The sequence below is a fragment of the Ranitomeya variabilis genome, chromosome 5, assembly GCF_051348905.1.
Source record: "Ranitomeya variabilis isolate aRanVar5 chromosome 5, aRanVar5.hap1, whole genome shotgun sequence".
Classification (NCBI taxonomy): Eukaryota; Metazoa; Chordata; class Amphibia; order Anura; family Dendrobatidae; genus Ranitomeya; species Ranitomeya variabilis.
Genome location: NC_135236.1, coordinates 322,612,829 through 322,625,754, shown reverse-complemented (window position 1 = coordinate 322,625,754; position 12,926 = coordinate 322,612,829).

Sequence of the window (12,926 nt, the reverse complement as noted above, 5' to 3'; positions counted from 1 at the left end):
AACCTTATACATCAATTTCATTCTAATCATGTATTGATTATTTCTCTTTCTCCACAGGAAGACAATGGTATCCATTCAATTTTACTATTACAAGAAAAGTAGAGATATCCATGCTTATTCAATTGCTGTCAGCTATCTCTCTCAACTCCCCCATATTAATGAACATTTAGTTTGGCCAAAGATTCACATATTTGTTACAAGGAAAGTGGAGTAAATTGTCTGGAGATTCTTCTGGCACTGACTTACTTAACTGGAGAACAAAAGTTTGAATTAAAATTGTCCAATCCTTATCTCATCAAAACCATCTGTTGCACGTTCCGAACACGTTCAGTGGTTAACCAACCGGCTGAAATTGGTGGTGTTGTGAACCCGCAACTCGGCACCCTGCAGAGACATCACTATTACATCAGAAGGATCACGTAATGCGGTCTTCCCACCTTCACCAACGTGATGTTCCACACCCCTGGGGACATGTAAGGTCAGCTTGGTACAGTTTTATATAGATGCCGCACCAGCATTAATTAAGCTCCTATTCACTTACACCATATAAGTGTCCAAAATATCCCCACATGATGAATCCTTACTACAACAAAACCACCATATTTCAATAAAAAATACAACAAGGGAGCTTACCAGATACAAGCGCCATATAAAATGGTCCTTATAGCCTCCAAAAAGTTAGATTAGGCACAAGTTTCTTAGATATGGCCTGTTATTTTTACTTATTACATTATTTAGCTTATATAATTTTACTGTTATGAGAATTACCTCAATCTGCTACTTTATAGGTTGTCACTTTGGAAATAATTTTGCCACTAAGTCTTTTTTCAAGTCTTTTGTTATTAGAATGTGCTGTTAAACCTTTTGTTCTGAGCCTTTTGAGGCTTGACCCCCCTTCTGAGCTAGTTTTTCTGTTACAGCTGCACACTAAAGGGGTTTTATACTGCCATAACAGATAGGATCCAAATGATTGACATGATTTTATATCTCCCATATTCTTCACAGGTAGTTTCGGTTGACGTTGATGTAATGTATAAAGACCATAAGTAGAAACTGTCTGCTAAAGGGGTTGTCTCATTTTATTAAACTGGTAAAATTACAAAGTGTTTGAAAAAGCATGCACATTTTTAATTTATCTCTTATCATAAATCTTCTCTGTCCTCAAGAATGTAGGGAATTTGTATTCAATGTGTACTGCTTTTTATTTAGACTACCATCTTCCTATGGCCCTCTTCAGCACTTCTTTCATGCTGCAGAGGTGAAGCTGTCTGTGCTAGCTGAGTGCTTCATTTGGGCCAATGGCACAGGCATGCCACTGATCTGAACTACCAGTCATCAGAAGTGCCCCATTCGCTGTAATCAGAAAGTCAAGAAGCAGTGGAGTGATGAACACCTGAAGAAAAAACATGAGACTACTCTTTAACAGCACATTCTAATAACAAAAGACTTAAAAAAAGACTGAAGGTACCGTCACACTCAGCGACGCTGCAGCGATATAGACAACGAGCCGATCGCTGCAGCATCGCTGTTTAGGTCACTGGGGAGCTGTCACACAGACAGCTCTCTCCAGTGACCAACGATCAGGGGAACGACTTCGGCATCGTTGAAACTGTCTTCAACGATGCCGAAGTCCCCCTGCAGCACCCGGGTAACTAGGGTAAACATTGGGTTACTAAGTGCAGGGCCGCGCTTAGTAACCCGATATTTACCCTGGTTACCATTGTAAAAGTAAAAAAAAAACACTACATACTCACCTTCTGATGTCTGTCACGTCCCCCGCCGGCAGCTTCCCTGCACTGAATGTGTCAGCGGTGCCGGCAGTAACAGCGGTGACGTCACCGCTGTGCTCTGCTTTACGGCCAGCCAGCGCTGACACATTCAGTGCAGGGAAGCCGCCGGCTGGGGACATGACAGACATCAGAAGGTGAGTATGTAGTGTTTTTTTTTTACTTTTACAATGGTAACCAGGGTAAATATCGGGTTACTAAGCGCGGCCCTGCGCTTAGTAACCCAATATTTACCCTGGTTACCATTGTAAAACATTGCTGGCATTGTTGCTTTTGCTGTCAAACACAACGATACACACCGACCTAACGACAAAATAAGGTGCTGGCCTTCTAGCTCTGACCAACGATATCACAGCGGGATCCAGATCGCTGCTGCGTGTCAAACACAACGATATCGCTATCCAAGACGCTGCAACGTCACGGATCGTTGTTGTTCTCGTTGGAAAGTTGTTCAGTGTGAAGGTACCTTTAGTGGCAAAATTAATTCCAAAGTGACAACCTATAAAGTAGCAGATTAAGGTAATACTCATAACAGTAAAATTATATAAGCTAAATAATGTAATAAGTTAAAATAACAGGCCATATCTAAGAAACTTGTGCCTAATCTAACTTTTTATTTAGTATGTGACCATTATTAATGTTTTTTTTTATCAAAATGCGTTGTTCATAAAAACATTTTCTGTATTTTACATCATTGCCGGTGAAGAACATACATTGTCAGTATAACACTGTGCATAAAAGAGTAGAGTTTCCACCACTCCCCCACCCTTGGTCATAAAACTTTGTAAAACTGTCACACTTGTCTAAGTAACAAAAACAAATCACAGTAAAGCAAAGTTTTAGGTTACATTTCAGATATTAATGTACATTTCGGCATAATAGTCTGTCAAAGCATTTTATCATTTATTCCATCAGCGTGCAAACCTATTAGCCTCTAGTAGATATTTTAAATCAGATAAGATACTAATTCCCTTTGATCTTGAGAAAAGGTCTGTCACAATAGCAGAGGTGTCTAATAAACGGTAATCCATTGACCTGAACTATTGAAGATGTTTACACAGCTTAACTTCAAAGTGGCCCAACACACCCTAATTTAGTACGGTTCATTCCACTAAATGCTTATGGATACAAACCAGTATATAGGGAGCATGAAAGAAGATTATCACTACGTACACAGAAAAGATAATTTCTTGCATCTAGCACTTAAATCCTCAGACATTTGCAGAGCTGAGACACTCTACTTTTATGAATGAATCTTATTTTACTACAGTTGAAAACTATTTTAAGTGGGAAAAAAGAAATCCGCCCCTTCTGTGTGTAACAGCATAGCTGCTTATAGCAAAGCTAAGTTATATACCATTAACATGGTAACAAAAAATATAACTTTATTATAATAATGATCTAAAGTTAACTCCTTACTGCTGCATATACGGTTGTGCTCAAAACATTACATACCCTGGCAGAATTTTTGCTTTCTTGGCCTTTTTTCAGAGAATATGAATGATAACACCAAAACTTTTTCTCCACTCATGGTTAGTGGTTGAATGAAACCATTTATTGTCAAATTACTGTGTTTTGTCCTTTAAAATCATAAAGACAACCCAGAACATCCAAATGACCCTGATCAAAAGTTTACGTACTCTGGTGATTTGGGCCTGATAAGATGCACAGAGGTTGACACAAATGGATTTGAATGACAGACTACTACTACTAATAATAATAATAATAATTTTATTTATATAGCGCCAACATATTCCGCAGCGCTTTACAACTTATAGAGGGGACTTGTACAGACAATAGACATTACATCGAAGGTCCTTCACTCTGCATTCTTAGGAACGGAGGCAGACGCTTGCAGCGGTGACAGCCAGGGCTCGTCCGAGGGTGAGTATATCCATATTTTTTATTTTTATTCTTTATTTTTTACATGAATATGGATCCCAGGGCCTGAAGGAGAGTTTCCTCTCCTTCAGACCCTGGGAACCATCCAGGATCACTTCTGATATTTGTGTCCCATTGAATTGTATTGGTATCGGGTATCGGTATCGGCGATATCTGATATTTATTGGATATCGGCCGATCCAATCCGATACCGATACTTTCAAATATTCAATATTTCAAAGGTATTGCTCAACACTACCTGTGACCTGTTTGCTTGTAATCAGTGTGTGTGCATAAAAGCTGAGTGAGTTTCTAGGATCCACACAGACGCTTGCATTTTTCATCCAGCCACTGATGTTTCTGGATTGTGAGTCATGGAGAAAGCAAAAGAATTGTCAACAGATCTAACTGAAAAGGTAGTTGAACTGTATAATCCAGGAAAGGAATGCAAAAAGATATCCAAGAAATTGATAATACCAGTCAGCAGCGTTCAAACTGTGATTAACAAATAGAAAATCAGGGGCTTTGTAAAAACAAAACCCTCAGTCATTTAGACCAACAAAAATGTCGTCCACAACTGCCAGGGAAATTGTTCGGAATGCAAAGAAAATCCCTTAAATAACATCAGCTGAAATACAGAACTCTCTGAAAACTATCAGTGTGGCTGTTTCAAAATGCACAATAAGAGGCACTTGAAGAAAAATGGGCTGCATGGTCGAGTCGCCAGAAGAAAGCCATTACTGTGCAAATGCCACAAAGTATCTCACCTACAATACGCAAAACAGCACAGAGACAAGCCTCAAATCTTCTGGAACAAGTTAATTTGGAGTGAGGAGACCAAAATTGAACTTTTTGGCCACAACCATAAATGTTACATTTGGAGAGAGGTCAATAAGAACTATGATGAAAGAACACCATTCCAACTGTAAAGCACGGATGTGGATCACTAATGTTTTAGGGATGTGTTAGCTACAAAGGCACAGGAAACTTAGTCAAAGTTGAAGAAAAGATTTAAGCAGTGCGTAATCACCAAATACTGGAGGCAAATTAGCACTCATCAGCCCGGAAGCTGCTCATGGGATGTACTTGGACATTCCAACATGACAACGATCCAAAACACAAGGCCAAGTCGACCTGTCATATTGGCTACAGCAGAAGAAAGTGAAGGTTCTGGAGTGGTCATCTAAGTCTCCTGACCTCAATATTATTGAACAACTCTGGGTAGGTCTCAAACACGCTTTTCATGCTAGACAGCCCAGGAATTTACAGGAACTGGAAGCTTTTTGCCAAGAAAAGTGGGCAGCTTTACCATCTGAAAAAATAAGGAGCCTCATCCACAACTGCCACAAAAGAATTCAAGCTGTCATTGATGTTAGAGGGAGCAATACACGCTATTAAGAAATGGGGTATGTGAACTTTTGATCAGGGTCATTTGGATGTTTTGGGTTGTCATTTTGATTTAAAAAGAAAAAACACAGTAGTTTGACAATAAATGGCTTCACCCAACCACAGACCATGAATGGAGAAAAAGTTTCAGCATTATCATTCATATTCTCTGAAAAAAGGACAAGAAAGCAAAAATTCTGCTGGGGTATGTAAACTTTTGAGTGCAACTGTAGCTACATGAGGGCTTGCAGGATGAGTTGTTGGCTTGCTGCTTCCAACAGGTGGTGCTATAAAGTTCAAGTTTTCTGCCTCTCTGTAGAGACAATTTGCATATTACATTTCCCAGATGAGCATGCACGGGAATAAACCTTTTTACTTTGGCATGCCAGAGCTGGTATGTCACTCTCCACAAGAAGAAAAATTACCCCTTAGACCTCAGTCCAGAGCCTCTCACCTAACCAAATTAGTTCTCATACTTTACCCTAAGTCATATTGCAAGTTACGTTAAAGGGTCGATAATGACTTGTATGATCACTACTTCCAACAGGTGGCACTATAGAGTTCAAGTCCTCTTCCTCTCTGAAGAGGCAATTTGCATATGTTTTGAATAATAACATTCATTTTACCCTATATGGTACTGGAAATGGTAAATCAAAATTTCAAATATAGAGTGAGTAATGGAGAAAAAAAACTAACAAATTTCCACTTTTGTTATGTAAGGTTTTGTGTTTATTCTAGAAATGACCTAGCTACATAATTTATAGCATTACCAACGTTATTTTAAAAAATTATTCAATTTGTTAAAAAATTGTGTTGCCAATTTCCATTGCTTTATAGTGTTTAACATGTGATGTTCATAATTATGTATTTCAATATATTGGACTTTTGAGGACATGGTGATACAGAATATGTATATTTTAGTGTCTGTTTTTAAAGACTGAATAGGAGAGTGATCCCATTTTTAAACATTTTATTACATTTTTTTCACCTTTTTTCTCCACCATTTTGTATCTTTGAACTGCTTCTTCTACTGTATATACTGCGATACCAGTGTTGCTTTATTATTTATTTATTATGCTTTGCTAATATCATTATCTTATTCCCCAGCGCATTATAGACATTATCAACGCTGTGGGGCTCACAATCTAGTTTACCTATCATTATCACTTTTAAATGTTGGAGGAAACCAGAATACTTGAAGGAAACCTATAAACTCCTTGCTTTAAGCATCAAAAATCATGGACTCCAATTAAATCAAGCCTGCGTTACCAACATAGCAGCCCACCTTCCCTGGTATTGCAAGTCCTGCCATCGTGTCAGAATGCCTGGACCAGATTGCATGTCTTTAATGTCGATCTCAAAAATTTACAGTGGCTGTTAGCAACAGATGCTGTCTGTACAACACAGACAGCATCTGCTATATATGGTGCAGGCTCAACTACTGAGCTCACTTTAACCCTTTCACGACATGCGCCGTACATGTACTGCGCATGTCGTGTCTCCCCCCTTTAATGTGGGCTCCGGCGCTGAGCCCACATCAAAGTCGCGACATGTCAGCTGTTTTGTACAGCTGACATGTGCACGCAATAGCGGAGGGTTAAATCGCGATTCACCCGCCGCTATTAACCTGTTAAATGCCGCTGTCAAACGCAGACAGCGGCATTTAACCGGCGCTTCCGGCCGGGCGGCCGGAATTGACGTCATCGCCGACCCCTGTCACATGATTGGGGGTCGGAGATGCATCAGGATGGTAACCATAGAGGTCCTTGAGACCTCTATGGTTACTAATGCCGGCCTGCTGTGAGCGCCCCCCTGTGGTCGGCGCTCACAGCACACCTGTAATTCAGCTACATAGCAGCAATCTCATGATCGCTGCTATGTAGCTGAGCCAATCGAGTGGTGCCAGCTTCTAGCCTCCCATGGAGGCTATTGAAGCATGGCACAAGTAAAAAAAAAAGTTTTTAAAAATATGAAAAAAAATATAAAAAATATAAAAGTTTAAATCACCCTCCTTTCGCCCCATCCTAAATAAAACAATAAAAAAAAAATCAAACCTACACGTATTTGGTATCGCCGTGTTCAGAATCGCCTGATCTATCAATAAAAAAAGCATTAACCTGATCACTAAACAGCGTAGCGAAAAAAAAATTCGAAACGCCAGAATTACAAAAAATAAGCCCTCACCCGACCCCAGATCACGAAAAATGGAGACGCTTCGGGTATCGGAAAATGGCACTTTTTTTTTTTTTTTTAAGCAAAGTTTTGAATTTTTTTTCACCCCTTGGATAAAAAATAACCTAGACATGTTAGGTGTCTATGAACTCGTAATGACCTAGAGAATCACAATGGCAGGTTAGTTTTAGCATTTAGTGAACCTAGCAAAAAAGCCAAACAAAAAACAAGTGTGGGATTGCACTTTTTTTGCAAATTCACCGCACTTGGAATTTTTTTCCCGTTTTCTAGTAAAAGACATGGTAAAACCAATGGTGTCGTTCAAAAGTACAACTTGTCCCGCAAAAAATAAGCCCTCACATGACCATATTGACGGAAAAATAAAAAAGTTATGGCTCTGGGAAGGAGGGAAGTGAAAAACGAAAACGCAAAAACGAAAAAGGGCCGCGACTTGAAGGGGTTAAAAATATGAACATGTGAACCAATATGACAATGATCTAAAATACACATCTGTTGTATTTCTCAAGAAGAATGGGTGAAGTTGATTTAGTGGCCAAATATGTTTCCTGATATGATCACAACTGAACACATATGCGGAATTCTGAAGAGACAAGTTGAGCATCACTCTCCATCCCGCATCTAGACTGTATAAAAGATCATTCTTGAAGTATGGAAAAAGATAGATGAAGAAAATGTCTCAAACTTGTTCATTCCACGTTTAGAAGATTAGGTTATGTCCTTAAAAACTTACCAAACTCTCCCCGCTCCAATCTGTCCTGAATGCTGCTGCCAGGATCATGTTCCTCACCAACCGTTACACCGATGCCTCTACCTTGTGCCAGTCATTACACTGGCTACCCATCCACTCCAGAATCCAGTACAAAACTACTACCCTCATCCACAAAGCACTCCATGGCTCAGCACCACCCTACATCTCCTCTCTGGTCTCAGTCTACCACCCTACCCGTGCCCTCCGCTCCGCTAATGACCTCAGGTTAGCATCCTCAATAATCAGAAACTCCCACTCCCGTCTCCAAGACTTTACACGTGCTGCGCCGATTCTTTGGAATGCACTACCCAGGTTAATACGATTAATCCCCAATCCCCACAGTTTTAAGCGTGCCCTAAAAACGCATTTGTTCAGACTGGCCTACCGCCTCAACGCATTAACCTAACTATCCCTGTGTGGCCTATTAAAAATTGAAAAACAAAACAAAACACATAATCAGGTTCCTTGCATCGTGTTCTCATACACTTTATGCAGTCAATAGCCTCTGTGTCTGTACTGCTACATACTTAGGCTGTTAACTGGTTCATGCAGCTTTACATGAACACCCGAGCCTTACACTATGGCTGGTCCAAATAACTAAAGCAATTGTTACCATGCACCTCTCGTGTCTCCCCTTTTCCTCATAGTTTGTAAGCTTGCGAGCAGGGCCCTCATTCCTCCTGGTATCTATTTTGAACTGTGATTTATGTTATGCTGTAATGTCTATTGTCTGTACAAGTCCCCTCTATAAGTTGTAAAGTGCTGCAGAATATGTTGGCGCTATATAAATAAAAATTATTATTATTATTATTAGAGGTCATACAAAATAATAGATGTTGTAGTTTTCAATATGAGGTGCATTCATTTTTGCATCAACTAATTTGAGTAAAACTGAAGATATTGTACGGAAAGTTATATTAAATTTTGGAAATTGTTCTTTCTTTCAGTGAGATAATGAGTGAAGTGAATGTCCACTTGTACTATGATTGCTGATGGTATCCAATGTTTGCATTGTATTGTAAATATGCGCAAACATAAACAGTGGACAAAGTACACATACAGTATAGTATATAGTAATGATTAGAAAGGTTTACATCTTAAAACCTGAAACGTTGCCATTGTGGACTAATAAATCACTTTTTTCCAATAACTTTTCAGTGTGTTGCTGAACTTGTTGATTTTTGCCTGGATGGTTTGGTCTTTGGGAGGGAGGCTCTGCGTCCATTTTTCTCTGGTGCTGCTCCAGCTTTTCTATTTATAATTATATTAATGTACATAAGTTTTAGGCAGGTCTAGAAACATGCTAAGTAAGAATTTTTTAAAAAGATAGAAGTGTTGATAGTTTATTTTTATTAATTAGCAAAATGTAAAGTGAATGAACCAAAGAGAAATCTAATAAATATATATTTAGTGTGACCACCCTTTGGCTTCAAAATAATAGGACTATAGTTAGGTGTAAAATTAACAAATAATACCAAACTGGTGATAATGATACTCATCCTCATATATAGGTTACAACATAGTTTTAGACTGAAGTAGACATAGCAGTGTAAGATGCTTAATACTTGGTGAGGAACAGCCAAACTCTTCTACAAAAGTGAGGATCTGGAAACCAGTTTTATATCACAGGACATACACCATTGCAAGACTGAGTACAACAAGATACAAGAAGTTATACTGCATCAGCAAGGTTTCTCTCAGACAAAGATTTAAAAGCAGACTAGGAATTCAAGATATGCTGTTAATCATCTTTTGATGAAGCACAAAGAAAGAGCATTGTTGAGGACTAGGGATTGGCAGAGCTGAACTTCAAAATTCGGAGTTCGTACCGGTTGGTTACGGTCTGATGATAAATGTAGAATACTGCTGACTTCCCCTGGAAATCCATTGCAATGTTCGGAGTTTCTGGGGAAAGTCTGTTGCAGACAGAGCAAGAGATCCAAAGTTCAGGTCGCTATTAATTTCAATGGTTATTGTGTTCTGATTCAAGTTTGGGTACAGTTCTGGTATCCAAACTAAACTTTGGAATAAAGTTTGTGTCGGGTACCAGAACCCAAACTTCCATGGGTCCACACATCCCTATTGAGGACCATAGATGTGTTTGGCTAAGGAAACAATGCAGTAAATGAAAGATACATCATGCTTACTTATCTTCAAAACTAGAAGATGGCCAGCATTTTCATCAGCTCAGAACCGCCAGCAACCAGTGGGATCCATCTACAGTACATACATCTAATGTTTGAAGAAGTCTGGCCAGAAATGTTCCTCATGGAAAAATTGTAGCCAAAAAAAACATACCTATAACTTATAAATAAGGCCAAGCTAATCAACTATGCATGGAAACATATGAACTGGGGTGCAGAAAAATAGCAGCAAGTGCTCTGGGCTGTGAAATATATGGCTGCAACAGAAGGCACATTGTTAGCTGAATGACTGGTTATTGGTACAGTAATGAGTGTTCGTATGAGACGGGGAACCATGGTGGAGGCTTCTTGCAAATTTGGAGCTACATTTTAGTAAATTGAATTGGGTATTTTGTCAGTTATCCTTAAAGGTGATAAATAAAGGACCTTAGTTAAAAATCGTGCAATGTGATCAGGAAGCTATCTGATTGACTCCAATTTTTCTGCGGTAGGGTAACAACCCCAAACATACATTCTATGTTAAAAACAAGAACAAAGGGTCCTGAAAGCAATGACTTGGCCCCAGAGAGCCCTGATTCCAACATCATTGAGCCTGTGTGTGATTGCATGAAGAGACTGACTGATTTGTAAAAGCCTACAACTGTAGATCTGTGATTAGCTCTTCAATAAGTTAGGAGTAACAATCCTGCCAAGTCTCTTCAAAAATTGTGGACAGGCTTAAATAAAATAATTAATGTTGTTTTTTAGGCAAAAAGTTTGTTGCATCACATTTTGATTTGATTTAGATTTGTCATATGTTCATTCACTTTGCATTTTGTTAATTGATAAAAATGAACTGTTTACGTTGGCTCAGTCGTTACCACTGTGGCTTTGCAGCGCTGGGGTCCTGTGTTCAAGTCCCACCAAGAACAACATCTGCAAGAAGTTTGCATGTTCTCCCTATGCTTGTTTGGACTTTCACAGGGTTCTCTGGTTTCCTTCCACACTCCAAAGACATACTGATAAGGAATTTAGTTTGTGAGCCCCAATGGGGACAGCGATGATAATGTCTAAAGCGCAGAGCAAAGTGATGGCACTATATAAGCAAAAACATAATAGTTACTGTTAATACTTTCATTTCTGAAAGCATTCTTAGCTTGCAGCTTTTTATCCCACACGTGCTTAAAACTTTATCACAGAACTACAGTAAAAAAGTGTGTTCTTTTAGATTACTATTTATCTTCAACGTGCATACAATATACTGTATAATAAAAAATGTGTAATTGCAATACTTTTCTTTTTCTGGGAGTAATACTTCATTTTCTGGAACAAAATCAAGGGTGCCAAAACTTTTTGTCATGACTGTAATTACCTTGCTGGGGCACATTTAGGCAGAAGTCAGTGTCAGACTGGAGAGACAAGGGCCCACCAGTAACCAACTCGCCCTTCACCATGCTGTGATTTTAATTACATCCATACACAGTTGGTTCTGAACTTCCTATATAAGCAGGCTTTACCATGTTATTAGCCATAGGTAAGTGTTCACACTAGGGTTGAGCGAAACGGGTCGATCATTTTCAAAAGTCGCCGACTTTTGGCTAAGTCGGCGTCTCATGAAACCCGATCCGACCCCTGTGCTTGTCGGCCATGCGGTACGCGACTTTCGCGCCAAAGTCGCGTTTCAATGACGCGAAAAGCGCCATTTCTCAGCCAATGAAGGTGAACGCAGAGTGTGGGCAGCGTGATGACATAGATCCTGGTCCCCACCATCTTAGAGAAGGGCATTGCAGTGATTGGCTTGCTGTCTGCGGCGTCACAGGGGCTATAAAGGGGCGTTCCCGCCGACCGCCATCTTACTGCTGCTGATCTGAGCTTAGGGAGAGGTTGCTGCCGCTTCGTCAGAAGCAGGGAGAGCGTTAGGCAGGGTCCACTAACCACCAAACCGCTTGTGCTGCAGCGATTTCCACTGTCCAACACCACCTTCGGTGTGCAGGGACTGTGGAAGCTATTTTTTTTTTTTTTTCCCCTCAGCGCTGTAGCTCATTGGGCTGCCCTAGAAGGCTCCGTGATAGCTGTATTGCTGTGTGTACGCCACTGTGGAAACCAACTGCTTTTTTCAAAGCACATATCCTCTTGTTCCTTCCTTTCTGCACAGCTATCTTTTTTGTTTGTCCACACTTTTTATTTAATTTGTGCATCAGTCCACTCCTATTGCTGCCTGCCATACCTGGCTTACATTACTGCAGGGAGATAGTAATTGTAGGACAGTTTTTTTTTTTTTTTTTTTTTTTTTTTGTGGGAGATTAAGATTGGCATTTCTGCTACAGTGCCATCCCTGTGTGTGCCATCTCTCACTGAGTGGGCCATAGAAAGCCTATTTATTTTTTCCGTGATTTGTGTTCTAAAATCTACCTCAACACAAAAACACTACATCAATCAGTGGGAGAAAAATATTGGCCTCAGTCAGGGCTTGTGTGCCACTGCTGTGTGTGCTATCTCTCATTCAGTGGGCTATAGCAAGCCTATTTTTTTTTTTTTTTTTAATATTATTTGGTTTCTAAAGTCTCCCTGAAAAAAAAAAAAAACCTAAAAAAACAGTGGGAGAGTAATATTGCCCTTTCAGCTTGTGTGCCAGTCTTGACTCCTGGGTGTGCCACCTCTCTCCCTCTCATTCAGTGGGCCATAGAAAGCCTATTTATTTTTTTTAAAAAATATTATTGGGTTTCTAAAGTCTCCCTGAAAAAACAAAAAATACATAAAAAAACAGTGGGAGAGTAATATTGCCCTTTCAGCTTGTGTGCCAGTCTT